Source organism: Haliaeetus albicilla, chromosome 4 (assembly GCF_947461875.1).
Source record: "Haliaeetus albicilla chromosome 4, bHalAlb1.1, whole genome shotgun sequence".
Lineage (NCBI taxonomy): Eukaryota > Metazoa > Chordata > Aves > Accipitriformes > Accipitridae > Haliaeetus > Haliaeetus albicilla.
The window spans coordinates 27,433,096-27,454,984 of NC_091486.1; the positions used below are offsets into that span (position 1 = coordinate 27,433,096).

Genomic DNA, 21,889 nt, shown 5'->3' on the forward strand with positions numbered 1-21,889 from the left:
AGAAAAATTAAGATGCTGGATGATTTTAATAGCATCTGTAACTATTAATTTACACAAATCTAAACATCTTTACTTACAGTACCTCAGCACAGGTGCTTATATTTCATATTAGCTAAACTCTTTCCTAATTGATGACCTAACCTAGAAAGAGAAGGTCCATTTTCTTATGGTATCCTCATCCACATGCAGAGCCGCTCTCAGTAGGTGACCTCAGCCTACCTCGTAGCAATGAGCAAGCTAGCACACATGTAGAGAATCAGGAACCACCACCATTGCCAAAATTCTGTTCTACAACTGAGACACAAGCCTGACACATAGACCTTTAAACAGCCTCCATCCAGATTTGAGAGGAGTGAGGCAGATCATGTTATATGGCAGCACATAGGGCATGAGGGGGATTGCACTATGAAATTTGCCATTCTGGCAGCAAGTACTTCCAGGATTATTCAGTGAATGGCACGTATACTCCTTACTCTAATCTGGAAATGGCTCTTTTGATGATCCTTGTACTTTGAGCAAGATCCCTATTGCATATTGCAAAAGAGCCTCCTTGAAAGGTCTAGCAGAAATTACAGCTTGTTTAAGATTTCCCAGAAGTTGCAACAATCTCAAAAGTGCTTAGAAACCTTCTATAATTCACTTCTGGAATTACAAGCTAACACATCACCAAATACAGAGTTTAAGAGGGCTGATCTACCTTCCCAAAAGCAGTAGTAACCTTTGCTTTTCACTAATTTCTCAAGCTCTGCCACAACCTCAGAAGGTTGCATAGCTCCTTGAATACTGTATTTCTGTTAACGGCAATGTTAATTCTGCAACTGTTAACTTACAATGGAGTAAGCACAAACTGCAGTTGTAAAATGGCAAGTCACAGTTTCTCTTCTACTGACATTTAAAAGAATGACAAGAGTCCAATGCCCAGAAGTCGAAGATACAAATACGACAATGACCCACATAGCCCACTTACACAATTAGACCCACTGCCAGTGCTTCGAGGACACTTGGAAGAGGGGGAGTGTTGTTATTTTTTTCCCCAGATACCTAAAAATTCCTGCACCAGCTGTCCCAAAGACTGCTGGTTCCAGAACAGATTGTAAAGTCCACAAACACTGAACAAATATTTATGAATATGAGAAAGTGACAGAAATCTGAAGGAAGAACTTGTAAATTCTACAAATTCTTAAATACTTAATGAATCAACACCTGGCAATAGCAAAACATTACCCTCTGTGAACCCCAAAATATATGTCAGAAACATATCTCCCATCATGGGAGTAGGTAACAGTCTTCACTTACAAAGACAGTAGTTCATGTATACGGTATCAGACAAACTGCAAAGGTACCACACAGTTCTTCGAAGATTAATAGCATTAAGTCCAAACGTCACAAGAGGGGGGGAAAAAAGGGGGCGGGGGGAGGAGAAAAAGGATGGACCTACAGATCTCTCAGGACAGACTACAACTCTCAGATGTAAGCCAGAGAAGACTCTAGCCTTTGTGGCTCCACAGAGATAGGACTACAGACTAAATAAGTAATGGCCACTTCCTGGAATATGTAGGAAATGCCTATAGATCACAACAGATTCAGAATTAAATTGTGTGTGTTTGTGTCCCACACAGATGCTAGAAACAGGTATACCTGTAATGTTACTGCACTCTTGGCAGAAGGTGATAATTCTTGAACTTAAACTATGCAGCTGCACAGCAAAATATAAAGGACCTCTCATTCCACTCCTGTATTTCAGATGGCTCCCCCCAGCAATTACTGAAAGCAGCTGCCCCAAATAGAAACCAGATGATTTCTGGAGATCTAAACAAGGCTGAAGTCAGTTCATTTCTGCGATATCCAGGAATTTTTTCCCCTCTCCACTCCAGAAGACACACTTAGACCACTTAAACTATTAAGAATGTAGAATTAACTAATTTGAGTTTACAGTATTGTAGTTAATAATATCAGAACAACCATATCAAAGATGTTGTAAAGACAAGTACTCTCAAACTAACAGAAACATAACTAGAGAAACTTCAGGTGTAAGTAATACAGCAATTACCTCTTTCTTCAAAAGGTACTTAAGTAGTCAAAGTAGCCATCTGAAAAAAAACACCCCAAAACTCCTTAGCTAACAAAAACAGTTGGCCTGCTAAGGGTTTTCCACCCTGATACTGGAATGAAATCACACTGGACTACTATTTCTCTACTATCCAAAAAAAGTTAGAGCTAGATTCTGAACACGTGAAACAGCTGCATTAAACTAAGTTTGAGCAAGAAAGATTACATCTGCATTTCTATTCTTACCTGCTATTTTTATGCTTTACAGAAGAGACACATTCTCTCCTCGCTCCAATGAATTGTATATGTGACAAGGAAGAAAACAACCATAAGTCACAGCAACACAGACTCTTACACCCTTGCCATAATAAATGAGAAGATGCTTACGGCTGCTCTCTTCTCCTTCAGCACACCAGTCACCTAGCTAGGGGAAACCATTAAACAACAAGAGGTGTGAACCCATTCTAGCTTTCCCCTTCATTAAGTCATGTATCATTTTTACATAGGAGTCATGGAGCTATAAATCATGAGAGACAGAATGAGAGCTAATTAAAGGGTCAGCTAAGTATATAATTTTGCATTGTTGCATATCAGAAAGCTCTAAAATTGGCCATATTTTATATAAAATATTGCCAAATATTAAAAGACATTTCAAGCAGATAGGTATTTTCCTCGAACAGGTGGGCATTACTATCTGAAAGACATCAATATTTAATTTCCTAGCATGGAAGCCCCATGAAACCCTGAGTCAGCCTTTTTTCTTTTTTAATAACAGACTTAACTCTGCCTTGCACACATGTGTGGCAGTGCAGCCTTGTATACAGTCTTTGAATTTAGTCAATTTTTTTTCCAATTAAAGCAAACTCTTATGCATCCGAAGACAGAAATTCACAACCCAAAAAATCTCTACACACACTAAGGCAAAGCATTAATCAAATGCACCTGAATCTAGCAGTTAAACTTAAGTGTGAGCACTTCAGGCTATTTACAGGATTCTTTTGCCAGTAAGTTATGGCTCACTTGAGAAAAAACAATCTATTTCCTGATACCGGCTTTCTCAGTCGATGCTATTATGTGGTAAAAGATCTTCTTTGAAGGGTTAGAGGTAAATCTGATGTAGATGTGTTAACTGAAAAATACATATAAATCTCAAAACCCAAGAGGGCTTTCAAGTATGCATAATATTACTGTGACATAGAGCATCCATTAGGCGGTGAGAAACCTGTTAATCCAAGGCCATATAAAAATACAGCATAAGGATGATCCTCTAACTTCAAGAGCTCTTTCTCTAAAGGACTTTTATAGAGGTATGGATATTTGTTTTATTTTTATTCCTTCTTCACCTTCTTTTTAGTGACCTAATAATTGTAGCTACTAAAGCAATTCATCAAATGCAAAAGAATTAATCTCAGAGTAATTATTAACTATATACATTTAAAAGTATACATATTCATCAGTCTCAATGACATGTAACTGCAAGGAATAATCAAGTGCTTATATGGCAGTCTTATACCCCATTTTCTTAACTTCGGTTTCCAAATACCACCAAATACCTTAAAACAAGGAAGAACAAATATTTTTCCACTCTGAGTGTATACACAGGTTTGACAACTAAGCCTTAAAAATAAAGAGCATTCTTCTTTTATTCTACTCAGGGAAAAAAAAAAGTATGTGAAATTTTTAAAAAATATTTATATTTCAGGCTTGACTGACTGGAAAAGGGGGTCAAAAACATTTTTGTTAAAAATGGGCAGCATCCATCTGAAGATCCACATTTTATTTGGGTATCCCAAGTATCCTAGCAAGTCGCTGGCCACTCTTGCAATTTGTAGAGCTAGGCTACAATCAGGAAGGGGTATGTGGATCAGATACACAACTAGGTCAAACACTAAGCTCACCAAGCCAGTGCAGGGGTCAAGAAATTAGAAAAGCCAAGAAATACAACTACTGAAGGAAAGGCCAAAGACCAAGGCATTAAGCTGCCTGAGGGGACAACAAAGAGGCAGGTGTGGAGGATGATCAGGAGCAGCAGGGAGAAGGAGGAGGAGGAGGAGGAGCAGCAGCAGCAGCCGCCGCCAGGCAGGGCTGCCTGCAGTCAGCCCACAAAGCCACAGCTCACTCTCCTGCGACCTTCAAACCTGAAGGATCCCAAGCAAACTCGAGGAAGTTTTCCATCTTCATGCTATCCTACTAACTCTAAGAAGCATTTGGCAGTACTCTGATCAGTGCATTAAGTTCTGCCTGTGGCTTTTTGGAAAAACATAAAATACAAATCCTAGTAACATGCATTCTAGAGATTCTGACAATGCTTAAAAAACCACTAATGCCTGTTTTTGAAAACTAGCCCATTCAGAAATGCAAGCTGAAATGATCCTTTTAAACAACATAAAATACTTCTGTGGTCCAAAGCCAGCTACTTCAACCTTATAAGTAATTTTAAAATATATCTGGGTTTTGTGACAAGTCATTAACGTGAAAGGGATTTGAGGGTTCTCATAAGATGGAAGAAGGAGCATGACAGTAGCAACATAACAATAAGTGACAGGAACAGATTCAAAAAAATATATATAGTCAAAAATACATAATCAGAAACATTCAAAATTTTGATGCAGTGTCACACAAAATGCGATCTCCAGCTCTGTAAAAACAAGAGCCACTCCATACAAAACATCATGTTAATATTACAAACACATTTATACGGTAGTAGTGTACAAAAGCAAATCTGCCAAGACCCCCTCCACTCAGCATATTTCATGCTGTTGACTCCTAACTCCCCATGACAGTTCCCATAGTTATCACAACCACATGTTAAAATAACCTCTGAGCAACCGCGTACTGCACATGACGCAGGAAGTGGCCGTGGTGCTGCATGTAGAAATTACAAACCCCCCACACTCCTGTTGACCACACTCTTTGCAGCCCTTCTGTGTCATGTCATCTGGGGTTTAACGCCAGCGTGTGCTTTTTTTTTTTTTTAAACATTCATCAAATCAGATTAGTATAAATCTCTTCCTCTGAACAAGAAGGAAGTTTTCCTATCCTTGCTCAAGATCTAGATGTCCAATTTACAGATGGAGAAGAAAATTCAAATCCTTTCTTATAAAACTATGATACAGATACTTGATCAATATTCTAATTTATAATTAAGAAAGCAAGGTGAAAAGCTTCTGAGAGCAACAAATAATACATAATAGAGGTCCATGGGGTTCAAGGGCAGAGTTTTTTCCAGCTCTTTTAAACTCCAACAACAAACCACCACCAAGTTACATGCAGAAATATTGGCTAATGCAAATTCACTGAAAGAGTTAAAAAACAAGCATTACAGCATTCCTATTTTGTCTACCTCTCGCTTTCTCCTCCCCATCCTGTAAATTGTAATTATGAAGGGGACAACTTAGACTCATCAAAGTTACAGAGTTAACATACAGCATTGCAACACAGTTGACAATATAACCAAATTATGAAGTTGACAATATCATCAAATTTTGACATTAGTCCTGTCAACATTTGTTCTTATTGATCATCAGTGCAACTTTCTTTGATACTTGCTGAAGTTTGTAAAGCTCCATTGTGTGGTTTCTTAAGCTATTTTTGTAGCATTCTTGAGTTGGTGAGACTAACCTACATACTGAGGAAAGCAGAATTTGACTTGAAATGTTTTCTCAAACCTGTTTGAAAGAGAAAGAATATGCCTGTGTAGGCGGCTCTTGTCTAGCCTTTCAGGAACACCACTTGCTCCAGAGCATCTGTCACCTGCCTGCAGTAGAGAAGGGGTCCCAAGTACAGTGGATTTAGTCTTATTCAAACCCAGATCAGTGAAGCTACAGCAGTCTCAGATACTTCTAAGACAAGTGTGATTTCCATCTTCAAAATTTATTTTATACATTTGCACACAACATATATGAATTTTGAGCAGTTTAATACTATATAGAATAAGGCAATAGCACCAAACATCCCTACCCATATGTTAGAGTACTTCATATTTTTCATACTACCTATGGGTCATAACTCTATTTTGGCTGCCCCAAACTGTCTATAATAAGGTTCTGCTGCTTCTGACATCACCTGTCTAGAAGAATGTGCTGAAGTTCTCTAGACTGGGATCTGATGATATCTGAGCAAATACCACTGAAACTCAGACAAAGCACGTCAAGCCTGTAATGCTGATCCACACAGCAGTACTAAGTTAATTTCTTCAATCATTCCATAAGCTCCAGAAGCCAGGCTCTGGATCTAAACATCTGAAAAGCACTGATGAAAAATTCAAGATTTACCATGATTTCTTAGGACAGAATTTATGGATTGTACAGTTAGCTTTTTTTTTTAAAAAAAAAAAAAAAAGGCTAGGCTCTTTAAATTACAAGATCATGTATTCCCTCTCTTCACAGGCTGGAGATGAATCAAGACAATTGACCTAAGTCGTAAGAACAGCTACCTCCTGAAAAAAACTACCTCATTTGTTGGAGAAGTTGGAAGAAAAGCAGGAGACCGCAAGAGAAAAAGATTCTCTCAAGGTTAAGGCACTTGAGTGCTGCAGTGCAGAATCTATCTGTAGCCTGGGCTCTACCACAAAGCTGCTAGTAATGCTAGGCAAGTTGCTTAAATCAGTCCTTCCACAATCACTAATTGCACACACCTTTTCTGGGAGCCCAACTTGATAACTGCGAGCTCTAGTTTATAGAAGCGCTGAACGCTTATGCTGCCATTCAAGGCAACAGAAGCTCTGCTGTGAACACGTGCTACATCATTCCAAGTGTTGACGTACCAGTCCCCATGACTCAAACTGAGCATCTAACATTGCTGAAGACCTCTCTCTGTGCTGAAGCTCCCCCCCATGCCAGAAGGCGGCCATTCATTTATGTCATAGAAGTGTTGCAAAGATTTTTTTTTTTTTTTTTTTTACTGTTTGTGAAGCACACAGCTACTATAGGCTGAGCACCAGTGAAAAGCCCACATTCTCAGAATAACGTTCAAGTGACAAGCCATGCACCAAGAGATCCAGGAAGAGTCATTTGTCAGTAAGCAAGCATTACCTATCCTGTGCACAAGGCCTGGTGAGAGTCCCACAGAAAAAAAACCAAAAATGACTCGTGATTATACATACCCACAGGCTCAGTTAAGGTTGTATAGACAACACTTTCTGGCATTTTTTAATTTTCAGATAGTTAACTTTGCAACTTTTAAGTTGTCTTAATGCTGTTTGATAGCTATAATATGGCTATTCTTGTTTCTCTGATTAACAAGGGACCAAGTTAAGCATCAAACACGTTACTGACTATGCACAGGCCCCACAGTCTACCAAATATGCAGCTGTTTGGCATAGACTGCACCTGCATTGCAGATAACAGACAGCAAAAATGGACAAAGGCAGAATCTTTTTCCATAAAGCTTTGATGCTGATTTATAAGGGGGTTTCTTAATCAGTAACACTTATTCAATAATATCATTTTAAAAGAAAGATGAAGTGCATCTAAGCATTTATATGCATTTGCAATTCCAAGTCAAAGATTCACCATCCAATTATTAGCAGGTGGCTAACAGAAGAAAAATTATGCAATTTTATTGGGTTTTTTCATATGCAGTCATGAAAAGATAAAGACTGGGTACTTCTCTGCTACCTTTTATTAGCATTTCCATTATAAAATCCCATTAGGAGGTTCCTATACCTTCTTTGAAAGTCTTACTGCACGGGGCAGAGTAAGAACTTTGAGAGCGTTTACTTAATATCTTACCCAAACTCATCTTCTCTGGGATACATCCTGATAATGAGTCTCTATGCTCAATTTTTTTCTTCCTGGCATAGGAAAACAAGCGCATTTTTAAAACTCAAAATTATGATAGATACAAATAAACACTGTAAGTGTAAACCAGGTTACATAAAAATCACATTATGCTTTTTTTCCCCCCTCTTCCCATTTTGTACTAACATTGCCTGTCACATCACTGATACTTAAACTAATTGATCTTTGAAATTCTATCAAATTGTAATAAGACTAAGGAGACCTGATAGTCTACTGTATTTAAATGGGATGTACTGAGAAGTGTCAAATTAAAACTCAACAGCATGAACGGTTGAACAAAATCTCCTACCACATATTTAACTTTCTGGTACCTACACAGGTATATACAGAGAGAACAACATATAAACATGAGTTTTATGCTATAAGCTAGTTAGATCTTACCAGTTTAGTAATGCTGTGTAGTGTTAAAGATTCAGTAGGTGGCATCCTCTGCTGGGAATCACTACACTGGCCACCATTAAGTAAATCAATTATGAACCACTCGGCATGAAAAGACACTGGTTGTAGAATGGCAGTATTTTGGCTGCCATGATGCACCAGAAGCCTCACAAACCATAAAAATACCATGGCACATAAAAAGAAAAGAAAAGAAAAAAAAAAAAAGAGGTAGTATGTTTTAACATCACAATATAATTCAAGCTTCACCTCAGTTAATTTTACTTTGCTCTCCTGACCTTAACCCTATCATTTCAGTCAGGTACAGAATTGTTCTTCAGTGCCTGTAGTAAGCAGTTACATAGTCTTTCTTTACACACAAGACTTACCTTAGTCTTACAAGGATTGCCTTCCCTGCCGCACAGATGCAAGTAATGGGGTGAATGTCATCATATTATCACAGAGTGGACTGATTCTGAGCTTTGTTTGCAAGAGGAGATTTTGTGAGACATCTCTCAGTATGATTCAGTGGGCTGTAGGAGACAAGATTACCCTACTTCACATGCAGAATGACTTAGTTGCAGGTGTGCCCCAAGTCCTCCATACTTTCAGCACTAGCACGTCTGGACCAAACAGTTTGCCGATAGAAAGCCAAGAGTAATGAAACGCTGTCCAGTCTATTCCAGAATCACAGCATTTTACCAATACCACAACCTATCATTCTGTCACACAGCAAAATCACCAGGAAAAGGTCTAGAAAACTGTGAACCAAGATGCATAATTATGCAGATCCTGCATTCTGCCACAGAATAAAGTGCATTTCACCTATTTGTAAACTGAAACCTGTTTATGCAGCGTCTGCATTCAAGGCAGACTCACAACATTTTAAAACCTATGAAACACTTAAACAGAGAAGGCTATGTAATTGAAAAGCATTTAGGTATATAAAGTGAGGTGAAAAGGCCTTTAGGTATCTAAAGCGTCTACTTGTACTCCTGTGTAGCTAAACCCAACCCCTAAATTCCTTATTATAAATGTTTAACACCAAAAAATGTATTGTCAATAAACAAAGTGTTACTGGATAATTTCACTGAGGAATGAAGTATTAGCAATGTTTTCATAACAGCCTAACTTGCTCATATCCAAATAGTCATCAATAATGTAAACAGCACAGTTCTAACGTGCCTAGACGTGTATTAGCACCACCTGTCATTACAAGATTCCCCTGGCAGTTCAATAGCAGCAAACTGGTAAGCTACCAATATTGATAAGCAAAGGACTGGGACTGCACTGATACAGTTAGATTGGTTTACAAGGCTTCTATTTTTACAAGCCTTAGGCAGCTCAGGTTCTCTAATGAATTTTTAACATGTCAATTAATATGTTTATAGAAACCAATGTCAGCTTTAGCTAATGCATAAGAAAAATCACAGTTGCATGCAAAATGTACAACATACATGTTAAGATTCTAAGCTTTACATTTGAGAAATTCAAAAGAATTATTGCAGACGATCTCATGAGAACACTCATCTAGAAAGGAAACACAGTAAAATTGCAAAAGTTAATGGGCATGATTCATCACTCTTGGAAATATTAGCGCAACTTCATGAAGTGTGATGTATTGCAGGGCATAAGAAAAAAAGGCTTTCTTTTTGGCAGAGCAAGACCCTGACCTCCTGTTGCTAAAAGCCACATTATACCAAAACAAATTACCAAGTACTTTGTTATTTTTACCAACATACTATTGATGCCATAAATTAAGCAATGCTTACTTAATAATATATGCTTCCACTGAATGTAACTGTATTAGAATACTAGCTACTGTTTTGCAGCACTTTCTCCAACAACGTAGAATGATGTCAAATGACTGCACTGTGCAGATATGATTTTTGTTGTAATTCCCCAGTTTTCTCTGTACATTATGTAAAATCACAAAACAGATTAGTTTTATGAAAAACATTTTTTTAAATCCTTAGGACACAGGTTTTTAAAATATTTTAGATGCTTTGTTTTAAAAACATTGTCATTCGTTAAATAATGAAAATCATAAACTTCCTATAGTAAGATTATGCATGCTCTGCGAAGGTGCAGTAAAAAGAGAAATTTTACCTTTGAAAAGAACCTGTACATTTTGCACTTGTGGGCAAAATAACAATAGAAAATAGTCCTTCGACCAAGATTTGAACTGCATCTGTAAAGCTAGGCAAGCAGAGCATCCGGTGAAAATATATCAACCTATGCAGCTAGAGGGATACTACGGTCACCCAGGAGAGCGAAGTTCCTGTAATTTCTTCAACTCTCTGTGCATTCATCAGCTTGAGGATAAAAGATGCAAGTGCAGTCTATGCATTTGGGTAATTTTCCCCTTTGTTAACCGGGGTGTTATGGCATTTAACATCTGCCTCTACCTTTGCCACATCAAAGGCAATACAGGATCACATCGGAGAAGATGTTCATGCTTGTATCTTGATGGGTGACATACATTAAGTACTACAATTTTCTGAACGAAATACAAAAGTTACAGGACTAAAATACATATCTGCTGCAAGTTGACATTCAAGGAATTTCAATGGTTTTAAAGCATATAACGAAGTGATAGCAGAATTTCAGAAAGCAAGCTACTCAGACTGCAAAGTCATCTTTTCTTCCCATTAACTACAGACGACTTAAGCTTTGCAGCATATTTCAGTATACTAGAGAGAACCTTGCACTCCAGTTCTATACTCTGTTATATCCCAGCACAGCCTGACGAATGTTTCAGGATCTGAGACTACCACAGCTGTACCATATGTTCATTTTTAAAATAACACTAATGCCTCGTTTCAAAAATTCTCAAACTCTTAGAGCAAATATTCTCAAACCACAGTCCCTTGTGATAACCTGAAGAGCAAAGACTGCAATGACGGTTAAGCATCTGTTTTATGCAGCAATCGCCATTGCTGTTTGAAATCCTAGGACTTGCAGAGCTAATTAACTAACAAGCCTACACTCCCTCAAAAGATTATCTTCCACAAGGCTTTTTTCCTGCTTTTATACCACCTTAACCCTAAGCAACTATACTCAAGTAGGAAGATATCCTCTCAATTAAAACTTAGCTGAAGAAATCCAAAGGGGGGGGAAGATGCAGACAGTTGGCAGCAGGTGGTTAAGAGAGATTGATGCTGGTGTGAGTACATTCAGCCCTGGTGAGGGAGCACACAGTGCAGACAGAGCACGGGGGCGACGGACAGCTCCAGCTAGTGCAGAAAGAGGCAAGATGGCACAATCTCTTGATACCAGCTAGTTTTTGTTAATACTTCTAAGTTTAACCAAGCATCCATTATATTATTCATCGGGGGGGGGGGGGGGGGGGGGCGACACCAGGAACTCCGTAACTTAGTGAAGATACCATGTAAGAGAATTGTTTCCTTCCTAATTTCTCACTACCTTATGGATTATTTAACCAAACAACAGAAAAAAGTTAGTAACGTAACCAATTTCACAACTCCCAATTTCTCTTCTGCCTTCAGGGTTCACACAGTCACATCAATCCCCGCTCCCTGGGAGAGGTGTGAGGTACAGAAAACCCATGTGGTGAGACCAAACACCAGAAAAAAGTTTGCAGACATGGAGGAACACCTTAGCAACCAAAAAGAAGCAAGACGAAAAACCTCGTCCCTCCCTCTAAGCAGTCTACTGGCGAGTTAGAAGGAGTAGCAAGATTACTTATTTGGAAAAGGAGAAGCAGCATAACCCATTCAAACCCATCTAGCATCAGCTCTGGACTATGCAAAGAGACACCTTTTTCCCCTTTTCACAACTGAAGTAACAGGGCAGTGGGCGGCTGCATCCACTGGCGAGCACAATGCTGCCGTGAGAGGCAGAAGCTTCAAAAAGCACGTCCTCCCTGCACTGACCAGCCTGGGCAGCTCACCAGTGTCCTACCATTACCTCTCATTCTGGACCTGCAGTCGCAGTGCTTCACCTACATCTACTGCAATCACACAGACACATCCCCATCAACTTAAGGATTTTACACTACTGTTTCCTATTACATTTCATCCGTACAAGACAGCTTGTAGGTTCTCGACAGTAATAGAGGATTTGTTTTGCACCTCATTTTTATTCTTTGCGAAACACACCACTGAAGTAGCAGCAAAGAGGATGGGAAATACAACTATCATCTCCCTCCTCCTGTAAGTAGTAGTTAGCTGCAGTTAAATGTTCACTTTGAAGATTTATTTAAACTTTTGAGTACTCAGAGTGCCATGCTTGTCTAACTTTTCCATTCAAGCTTAAACAATGAAGACCTAGTGCCCAAAAGATTTAAAACCCATGAAGAGAGTTCCCTAGTTTGTTCAGGAGTCAAAAATCAATAGAAAACAAACATGAGCATTCACATATGCGTGAATATTCTGACAGTTCCTCTGAAACAAGGAAATTTCCTGTCTGTACCCACAGAAAATGCAACCTTGCACCTACCTCTCCTTCACATGCTTTGAAGCATAGTGTCACCAGGACTTTAACATTTTAAGCATGCCACCACCGTCCACAGGCTTGTGATGAAGAAGCTTGCGAAGCCAAGCACTCACACTTATCACAGGTAATTAGCTCATCAAGGATGACTCCTTCATGTAGGTTAATTCCTCCTTTGCTGAAGAAATTTACCTTTCCCAAAGTCATCGTGATTTATAAAACAAGACAGCCGAGCTATGCTCATGCAACAATTTTTTTTTTTTTTTTCCAAAAAGTCATTCAGTATGCAAGGAAACCAGAGCTCCGTCTAGCCTTGAAGCCCAGGAAGAGAAGCCTCGTACCTCTCCGAGGTAAGAAAAACTGTTACGCAAATCTCGCGCACTGCTGAAGACCCTGACCTATTTAGAGGCGCGCCTTCTTCTCTGCAAACACCCGTAGCTGCCAGAGGTGCCGATAAAGCCCCTCCGCCCGGGCAGGCGGGAACCCCGGGGAAGCCCGCGCCGCCGCCCGCTACCTGCGGCTGCGCCCGCCACCTGCGGCTCGCGCTCCCCGCCGCTCGCCCCGGCAAAGTTTGCCCGGCGGCGCGGAGCGGGCGAGCTCCACCGGCGGCTGCGGCTCTGGCCGCGCCCCGTGGCCGGGCTGGGCATCCCCGGCGCCCCGACTCCCCCCCTCGCCCTCCCCCGCGCCTGACATTGAGCAAGGTCCCCCGCCGGCACCTGCCGAGCCCCGCGGCACCGCCCGCCCCTTACCTCAGCTGCCGGCGAGGGGCAAAGGAGAGGCGGCGGGCGGCGGGCGCGGCGGGCCCCGCTCCGGCCGGACCCAGGCGAGCGCGTCCCAACTCCGCCGGACCCCGGCGGCTCGCCCGCTGCCGCCGTCCCGGCGCATGCGTCCGCCCGGCCCCGGCGGCCCTCCCCGCCGCCGCCGCCGCCCCGCCTCAGCGGGCACAGGTGGGGCCCGCGCGGGCCGGGGGGTCGCCCGCGGGGGCGGAGCCCGCGCGCTCGCGCCGGGGGCGGGCAGGCCGGTGGCACCTGCGGCCGCGTCTCTTGCCCGGCTGCGGCGAGCGGGCTGAGGGCCGGGCTCCCCGCGGGCGGCCCCGGCTCGCTCCCCGCCGCCGCCCGCGAGTTCGGGCGCAGCGCCCACGGGTGGCCGCGCCGAGGGCTCGAACCGCCCGGAGCTGCGAGCGCTGCCCCCGGGGGGCCGCCCGCTCCGTCGCCGGGGAGCTGCCGCCCCGCCGGCCCCGCCGCGCAGGGGCCAGCCCGGGGCGAGCGGGAGGCACGGCCGCCCCGCCGGCCCCGCCGCGCAGGGAGGGGGGCCGGCAGCCTGTCGGCGAGGGGGAAAGGAGCCGGCTGCTGGCGGAAGGAGCCTCCCCCGTCCCAGCCTGCTTGTTTTCGCTGGGCAAAGCCAGAGGCGGCCGATCGCGGTTACCTCAGGATTTTCCGATTCCTCTGGGGCTTCTCGTGCCAGAAGCAGCACAGCCATGTCCCAGAAGCAACAGCTTTCCGAAAAAAAAAAACCACTAAACCAAAACCAAAAACCAACCCAAACCCCGCTGAAGCGCCGCGCCTTTTGCTTTTCTTGCTCCCCTTCAGTTTCTGGTCGTCAGGGGTTTACTCTTCGTTTCCCAAATTTAAACAAACCGCTAGTAGGACTCCCACACCTTTGGCTTTGCCAGCCCACCTGTGCGTGGCGCAAAACAATAAGCGCTACTAGTGAGTTGTCCTCTGTAAACGGCACAAACCCGTACCTTAAATGCAATCATTACACTAGAAAACGTCAGGGTTTGTAAGTGTACTTTCTTAATAGAAAAACAATACTACAAATGACAGAAATATTAAAATCAAGGCACACTTACGTATAAACGTTTTTATAGCATCAGCTCTTACAATTCGAATATCCCCCTCCTGTAGAACATGATGCAAAGGGAGGAAATCCTACGGTACTTAATTTGATGTTCCTGTGCAGAAAGGAAAACAAGAACATTTAACATCATTGAAGAAAACCTTCTTGCTGTATTTTAATTTCAGCTTTTGGAGAAGAGCAGTACTACTTAATACCATTAAGAATTGCATCATACCTTGTTTACAGTTTTGTGCTCAATAAGTTCTTTTATAATTCAGGACAGGAAAATTTCAGAGTTTGAATTAATCATCCCATGAAAACATGAATATAGCCCTTCTCTGGTGCTTTACCTACCACAGACTTCTTGCTCAGAAGAAACCTGAACTCTAAAGCATCACTAAGTGTTTTTGAAAGGTTTGATGATGTCCTCTCCTACAGAAAGAAAGAGAAGCTGAAAACAGGACACACTTCTTTTTTCCCAGAAATTCTGAGTTTGTCTGAATCTGTAGTGGCAGAACAGATGACACAGTAGGAAGAATCCACTACTGAAACTGGGAACACTGGACCAACGGTAGAGGAATTGTGAGTATACACAACTCCTTCAGTAACCCCGCTCACAAAAAAAGAGACCCAGGCTGGCAGGATTTGGGGTCATTCAGACACCATATTGATTATCTTGAAAAAGAACATCCATGTATGATCGCACATTAGCAATATCCAACATGTTCGTATTTCATTATCTTTTGTCTATCTTTTAGCCCTTTTCAAGACAAACTCACTGTAATCTAGAACAAGAGTCTCCAAAATACATTCAGAAATCTCAAAATACCTATCAGGACTGGAAAAAAAAAATCAGCGATTTTCTCTTCATATCTAACCATTAAGTCCTGTTGTAAAGAACTAAGAATATTATGTTCACACAATATTATTCTTCTATTTAAGCAGCTGTTGTAGTTGCCATAGAGATGTTATTCAATCTCAAATCGAAAGGTGGTCTACAATGGCCATGTACCGTATTCGCTGTTAAGATGAAAATGTTTAAGAACCCCTGTGAATACTATAACATTCTTCAGAACAAATACATTTATGTTCAGTAGGCTCATGAATTACTTTTTTTTTTAAAAAAAAAAAAGATATTTCAGTGAATGCTAACCATCAACCTCCTACAGAGAGATGTAATGGCAGACAGATAATTGTACATGGTTTTGAACACTTTATGTGAAAGTATACCTTGGATCTGTCTTTGAAAGAACTGTTCTTATCAGAAACAGCAACATTTAACGCATAATTGTAAACATCTTTATAAAACATTTCAGTTAAGTCTTCCACTGTGCAACCCACCATTCTTGACTCCAGCTCCCCATCAAATGCTGTGCTCTAGAAGATGGTATAGGTGGGAGAGATGGAAAATTTTAAATGCCCTGTGATCTGTACTATCGAAGTGTCACACTTCATCTCTGTCAAACCCTGAAAGCACACTAGAAGTTATGAAATTACAGAATTGTTGTACAATTAGTATTTCTTAGGAGTTGAAGAATATCAAAACAACTGTAAAGTGGTGTGAGCAACAGGAAGACCATTTAACCTAGAAGAGCTTACAAGGAGATAACTGGTCTGTAAACCCAGAGGAACCTCACGGAAAGGAGAGGCTACTGCTTGCTCCATTTCCACTGAAAAGCTGCATAGACCAACTTATAAAAACAGGTAGAGGTGGGATCCTATCCTAAGTAAAGTAAGAATATGTAGAGTAGGAAGAAGACATACTGAGTGTGAATCAGAATTTCATTTTATCATTTCAGTTTATTCAGAACATTAAATTTGGCTCTACCAAAATAAATTTAGATGGGTTTGTTTTTTTAAAACGTCTGTCATTGAGAATAGATTTAGTGTGATGTGAGTTTGTCACTGAAAGGAATAGATCCGTGCACAATGTTGCATGCAAGCAAATCTCTTAGGAATGCCTGCAACCCAAAATCAGTTAGGGAAATCCCAAGAACTGGGACCTATTTCTGGCCAACGGGAACAATAATATTAAAGCTGGATGACACTTTGTATCAGATTATGAGGAGAGGTCACCACTGGGAGGCTTCAAGCAACCCTCACAGACGTGATTCACCCTGTAAGAGACACAGTGCAAGAAATCTAAGTAACTTTTTCCTCCAGAAAACAAGGCAACTGCTGAGTTCTCCACACTGCTCCATTTTATATATATAAAAGGCCTACTACTTGTTTTGAGGAAATCTTCCTTTACTAGACTCTTGTGCTTTTTATTACAATTAAGACTCAATATTTTTTTATTATAGTCCATTTCAAAAATAATCTGCCACAGGGCATTTGATATATGAATATAGGCTTTTTTTTCCTTTCTTTTTTTTTTTTTTTGTGGTCTACGCAAAATATGAAATTAGTGTCCTAATGCTCCAAATGTTGATTTGCCTTTTTGGTGATCCCATAAGGCCAATAATGCAAGGAACAACAACAAGAAGAATAAATACTTCCAAGGCACGTTACACAAGTCTCCATCTTTGGAAATAAACCCAGCTGTTTCCAATACTCCTCTTTAACTGGCTTCTACAGGTAGAGTTAGTTCAATATTTCCCTCCCATTAAGTACCATTTCTTCTTATAATGGGAGATGTTTCTAAGTGATTACCTCAACATGTCTTCTTTCCCAGGGTAATTGGCCCAGACTCTCTAAACTCATAGTCTCTTGATTTTAACTGAATATGGGCAGCCTTCTGTGTTTGCTTTGCACTCTACCCATTGCAAGACAGTAATAGCCTTGTCACCATGTAGATGTGAAGACAAAACTTGAGAGGTTTTTGCTTTTTTTTTTTTTCCTGAAGATTTGACTCATTTCTATGGTCTTCAAAATAAAAACTGATAACAGAGTTTTAATAAAAAACACAGCTAAAAACATAACCACTTACTTTCATGCATGGAAAAAATATGGTGAAGAAAGTCCCTCTGATGACTGAAGTATGATCTTCCATGCCTGAATCCATGTCCCTGTCCCTAATCAAACTGAGATTATCCTGGTATTTTCTCACAACATTGCTTCAAAAGACCTTGTAAGAGTTTTGCCCGCTATCATGCAGTTCCTTGTTTGTTGCCTGTTTGGGTTTGGGGTTTTTTTTCCTCCGCTAAAGAAGTTCTTTAGAGTTGTTTCTGGATCAATTCTTTTCTTAAGACTTTTGAAACTTCATCAATTTAAAATTCACAGCTGTATGCATATCTTGAGTTTCAGTTCCTCTAAGGGAATCTGACATTTTATAACCAGATATCTTATATGCCTGTACATATTCTAGCTTCTGGGGAAACAATCCCAGATGTAGTAGATCTCCATCTGTCTCCCCTGTAAAAACAGACAAAGCAACTACTTAGCCACCCTGCTACTTGCTAACCAATCTATTTTTGAAGTAGGGCAACGATTTATTTTGTTGTTCTTTTTTACCTTGCACCTATATTTGATCGAGTCCTTGTTACTTGAGATGCTTTTTGCAATTTGCTATTAACTCTTCACTGGTCTTTTTTATTTTTCTCCACAGATTTCCAGTTTTCTGGTGTTTTAAAAATGTGTTTAAGTGCCCCACTTGTCTTCTTAACTGCTCAAAGATACCCCTTTTTTTAAATTTGTGTCTGCCAGCTATAGCTAGAATGCTCAGTATCTGATTAATTTAGCTTAGGGAGGGTGCCTGCAAATTATCTGCCTTATTCAAAATTATTTGAAAAGTTGTTTATATGAATATGCTTTACTCTATGAACTATCTGCCAACCATTCAATCTTTCATAACTATGCTATTTGTATTGTGTGACAGGTCAGTTAATTCCCATGATAGCGTTTCTATTTCCTGATTGCATGTTGAGTAAAATCTTGTCAATTTAGATTGTAAGCTGTTTGGCACAAGGAATTCTCTTTATTATCTGCCTACATCGTGCTCAGAAAACCACATCTATGAGCTATGATTAGGGTTGTATATACACATTCAATATAAATAATAAATAACAAACAGAATAACCGGGTAGTCATATGAATGCTTCACAAATCCGTGGTGATCTATATATTCACAATTCTTTTCAAAATTACTTGTGAACAAATATTTCTTTTTTATACTAAGTAAAAACAATATTAGAAAGTTGCAAATCAGCAATAAATATTTTGTTTAAATGAAATATTTGCATCTGTACTTCATTATCTTCCCAGCTATGTTAAGTGTTTTTATCTTTTTGCAGGATGTTCTTCCTTTGAGAAACTGAAGCAGAAAAAAAGTATCTAAAGAAAAACATATGACATCTTTCCAAGCACTTGAAAAGCAGCTAAAACCTTCCTTTCAGTCACAATCTGTTCTAAGAATGAGAGCTCACTGGTACATATTAAGACTATTCAATGTTATCCTATCCCTTGAGAATATCAGCTTCACAGATAACATGGAGGCCTATTCCTCTGCATAACTGATTTATTGTGAATGCTAGAAACACTAGAGATTTTGTAATTTAGAGGATAAATAATTCCAACAGCAGACAGTGAAAATCTTTGCAAAAAAGTGTTAGATTTTTTAAATTCTAATTCAGTTCAAGGAATAAGATAATTCCTACACAGGGAAGAACAATCGGATAAAGAAAGTACATTAGTAATATAAGCCTTAAGATGTTGAAAACTGGCAGAGGGAACATCTGAAAACCTCCTGGTAAAATACCCAGGTAAGCTAGCCAGATGGCATTCTATTTGTTTTGACTACTTCATTTAACACAGAAACAAACTGTTCTTCAGCTGAAAAACAAAACCAATTAGAGTATTTCTCTCCCTCAGTGTTCCTAATCCAGCATCCATTAAAAATCACCAGGGATTTCTAGATAAGAACTGTGCAGTTTCTCTTCTAAAGTACAGGTGAAAGATCAGAGTCACCTCCTGAGTTCCCATCTGTTTTTAAAAATACTACTACCTGCACAGCATAGGAGATGAGGAACTTTGAGAAGAGTACTATAAGGAATTTGAGCTAAAGCATTTGTTCTTTGGTGTCACTGAGTCAAAAACAAGGATGATGTATCATGTATGCTTATATATTGGAAATTTTTCTATTAATATAAAAATAGTGCAACAAAATATGATTCCAAGAAAATCTGAGTTTAAAAGATTGTTCTTTGGGGAAGGGATGGTCTCTTCTGTAAGAGCTCTGCCACTTCAAGGACAGACAACAAACCAAGCATATGCAGTATAACTTTGCCACTTCTCCCCAGTGGAAAACTATGAAATATAAAATCCAATGTACATGCTAGTGGTTTGGATCACATGAGAAACTAGTCATCTTCTATCTTGGGCTGTGAATTGAAAAAGGTACAAGAATAAGAGTAATCTTTTACCTTCCAAGCTTACCTTGGAAAAAGTTAGTGTGGGGTAAAAAAGAAGAGTGGTGGTGAAAGACAGACTCTATACAACTGCCTCAGGACCTTCTCTGAACAATGAGAATAAAAGAAAGCCTTATGAAAATGCATTGTGATCCTTGATTGCAAGTACTTGAATTAACATTATTCAGTATGAAACCTCAATGCATCATCCAGAATTATAAATAATAGTCCTTCTAATTAATCCCCAGGGAGAATTACTCCAGTGACAACAAGGATAGGATTTGCTCTAACTGCAGCTCTGTCTGGATCTTAAACAAGACCACCAGTGCAAATTTGGCAACACAGGTGATACTACTTCGCTACTTAACTGAACTACTATAGCATGCCATAAAATTCTATGTATGGGTATAGACACATCTATTAGGTGCTTTATGCTGATATTGCAGCATATTTCAGTACAGGAAGGCTATGCAAGTATATTACTATACCAGGATATAGATATACACATCAGCTCCGCTGATACAAAAATCCACACTAAAAGTTTGTACTGGCATTAATCTGTGTTAGTTGACATTGTGTGCCATACTATTATTTCTGAAAATCTGTAAGTATTTGACTACTGGTTTGTTGGTTTGGTTTTTTGCCCACCAGCAAACAGACTGCATAGAAAGACTTCTCTCTCATACGGAAACTTTTCCTTTTCCATACTAAAACTTTTTTTTTTCCTGTCAAAAGATAACTGTTTCAGAAAAATACAGGACAAAACCCAGACCTAGCTTCAATAGTTACATTCACACAAAATCTGAACAGAGACCGGGTCAAAGAATATTTAAAGGGCAAGCTGCAGCTGTGCTTGTTTAATTTCAGCAGAAATGTGAGAAATTGCATCAATAGGGTGGATGTCTCTTAGACACACTGGATGAGTCATACGAATCAGTCTACAGGGACAGTAATTGGACACCTGCAAGAACATGCTTGTGCCATAACAGCACAGAAAGGGAAACAAAAAGTGACCAAGAACAAGATTTAGATTATTCTCGTTTCCTACTTTCATAGGGTTTTTATGCCTGCATACATATATTCATTTGAGTTTCAGAAAGTTAATTCTGCTTAACCGGTAGGAGGGATGGATATATTATGTGGACATACCATTTTTAAAATACACAGGGATTTCATGCACAGTGTTATACTATTGATTATACTATTGATTAAAGAGTAATATTGCAATTACTGAATTTTAGTTGGCAGATAATGCAGTAAAATAACTTTGGGAAACTCAAGATGGGTTCCTCATTTTAAAGATTAATTTTAATACTTGTATTTTAATTAATTTTAATACCTTGTAATTACATTGTATATTTTAAAAAACTTGACACAACGTATAATTAAATAGCTGCTTATTAAACATGTAACCCCACAGCCTTACAAAATTATACCCCTACAATTACTGTATTTGCCACTAAGTCCAACAACAATTTTTCAGTTATTAATCTTTCCTTAGATTGTTTGTGTGGATCCTGTACAATTAGATTTTAGGAGGACATTAGTTCTGATAGAATAGAAATTGTATCAAAACTTCAATTCTACATCTGATTTTCTCAGGGTTTATAACTCAGCTGAAAAAATAGTTGGTTTTCTCCCAGCACAGTTTCATTCGTTTACTCGCTCATTCTGTAGAAAAAAGACAGCAAGAGATACAGCTTAATTATATACTAAACAGATCAAAAGCTGCCTCCTTATGGTTACACAGTTCCAAAAAAGAACAGTCACCAAAATAGCATCACCAAACCAAATTACATCTGATGTAACTACAGAGGAGCAAATCAAACCTCATGTGCAAGGTAAAATCTGCACTACTGTGAGATCTGCCTTCTCTCTAAGAGGAGGCATAGCATGTACAAAAAAAGGGTAGCTTCAGTACTGTCAAAAGAAAAAGCAGAATGGGAAACTCTCAGATCTCAGAAGTGAATTCCTTAGGCTACAGTTGAAAAAAAAAAGCCATACCTAGTCTTGTACTGGTGGATT

General features: G+C 39.8%; 1 protein-coding gene and 1 long non-coding RNA gene across 5 annotated transcripts in view; one reads left to right on the forward strand and one right to left on the reverse strand.

Annotated features, from left to right (window-relative positions):
* Positions 1-13,618, reverse strand: part of ZNF385B (zinc finger protein 385B) — a 179,503-nt gene extending 165,885 nt beyond the window's left edge. For 2 of the 4 annotated variants that reach the window (XM_069781574.1, XM_069781575.1), the window contains exon 1: positions 13,430-13,618. The gene's annotated coding sequence lies outside the window, so the exon portion shown is untranslated. Of the gene's footprint in view, positions 1-219; positions 343-12,686; positions 12,784-13,429 lie in introns of those variants that run through there. The other 2 variants (XM_069781577.1, XM_069781576.1) reach the window with 2 other exon arrangements.
* LOC138685116 (uncharacterized) lies at positions 12,570-21,115 on the forward strand. The gene is made up of 3 exons (XR_011324357.1): positions 12,570-13,030; positions 15,002-15,123; positions 18,752-21,115. It is a non-coding gene; the product is annotated as an uncharacterized lncRNA (long non-coding RNA).
* Positions 21,116-21,889: the final 774 nt, after the last annotated feature.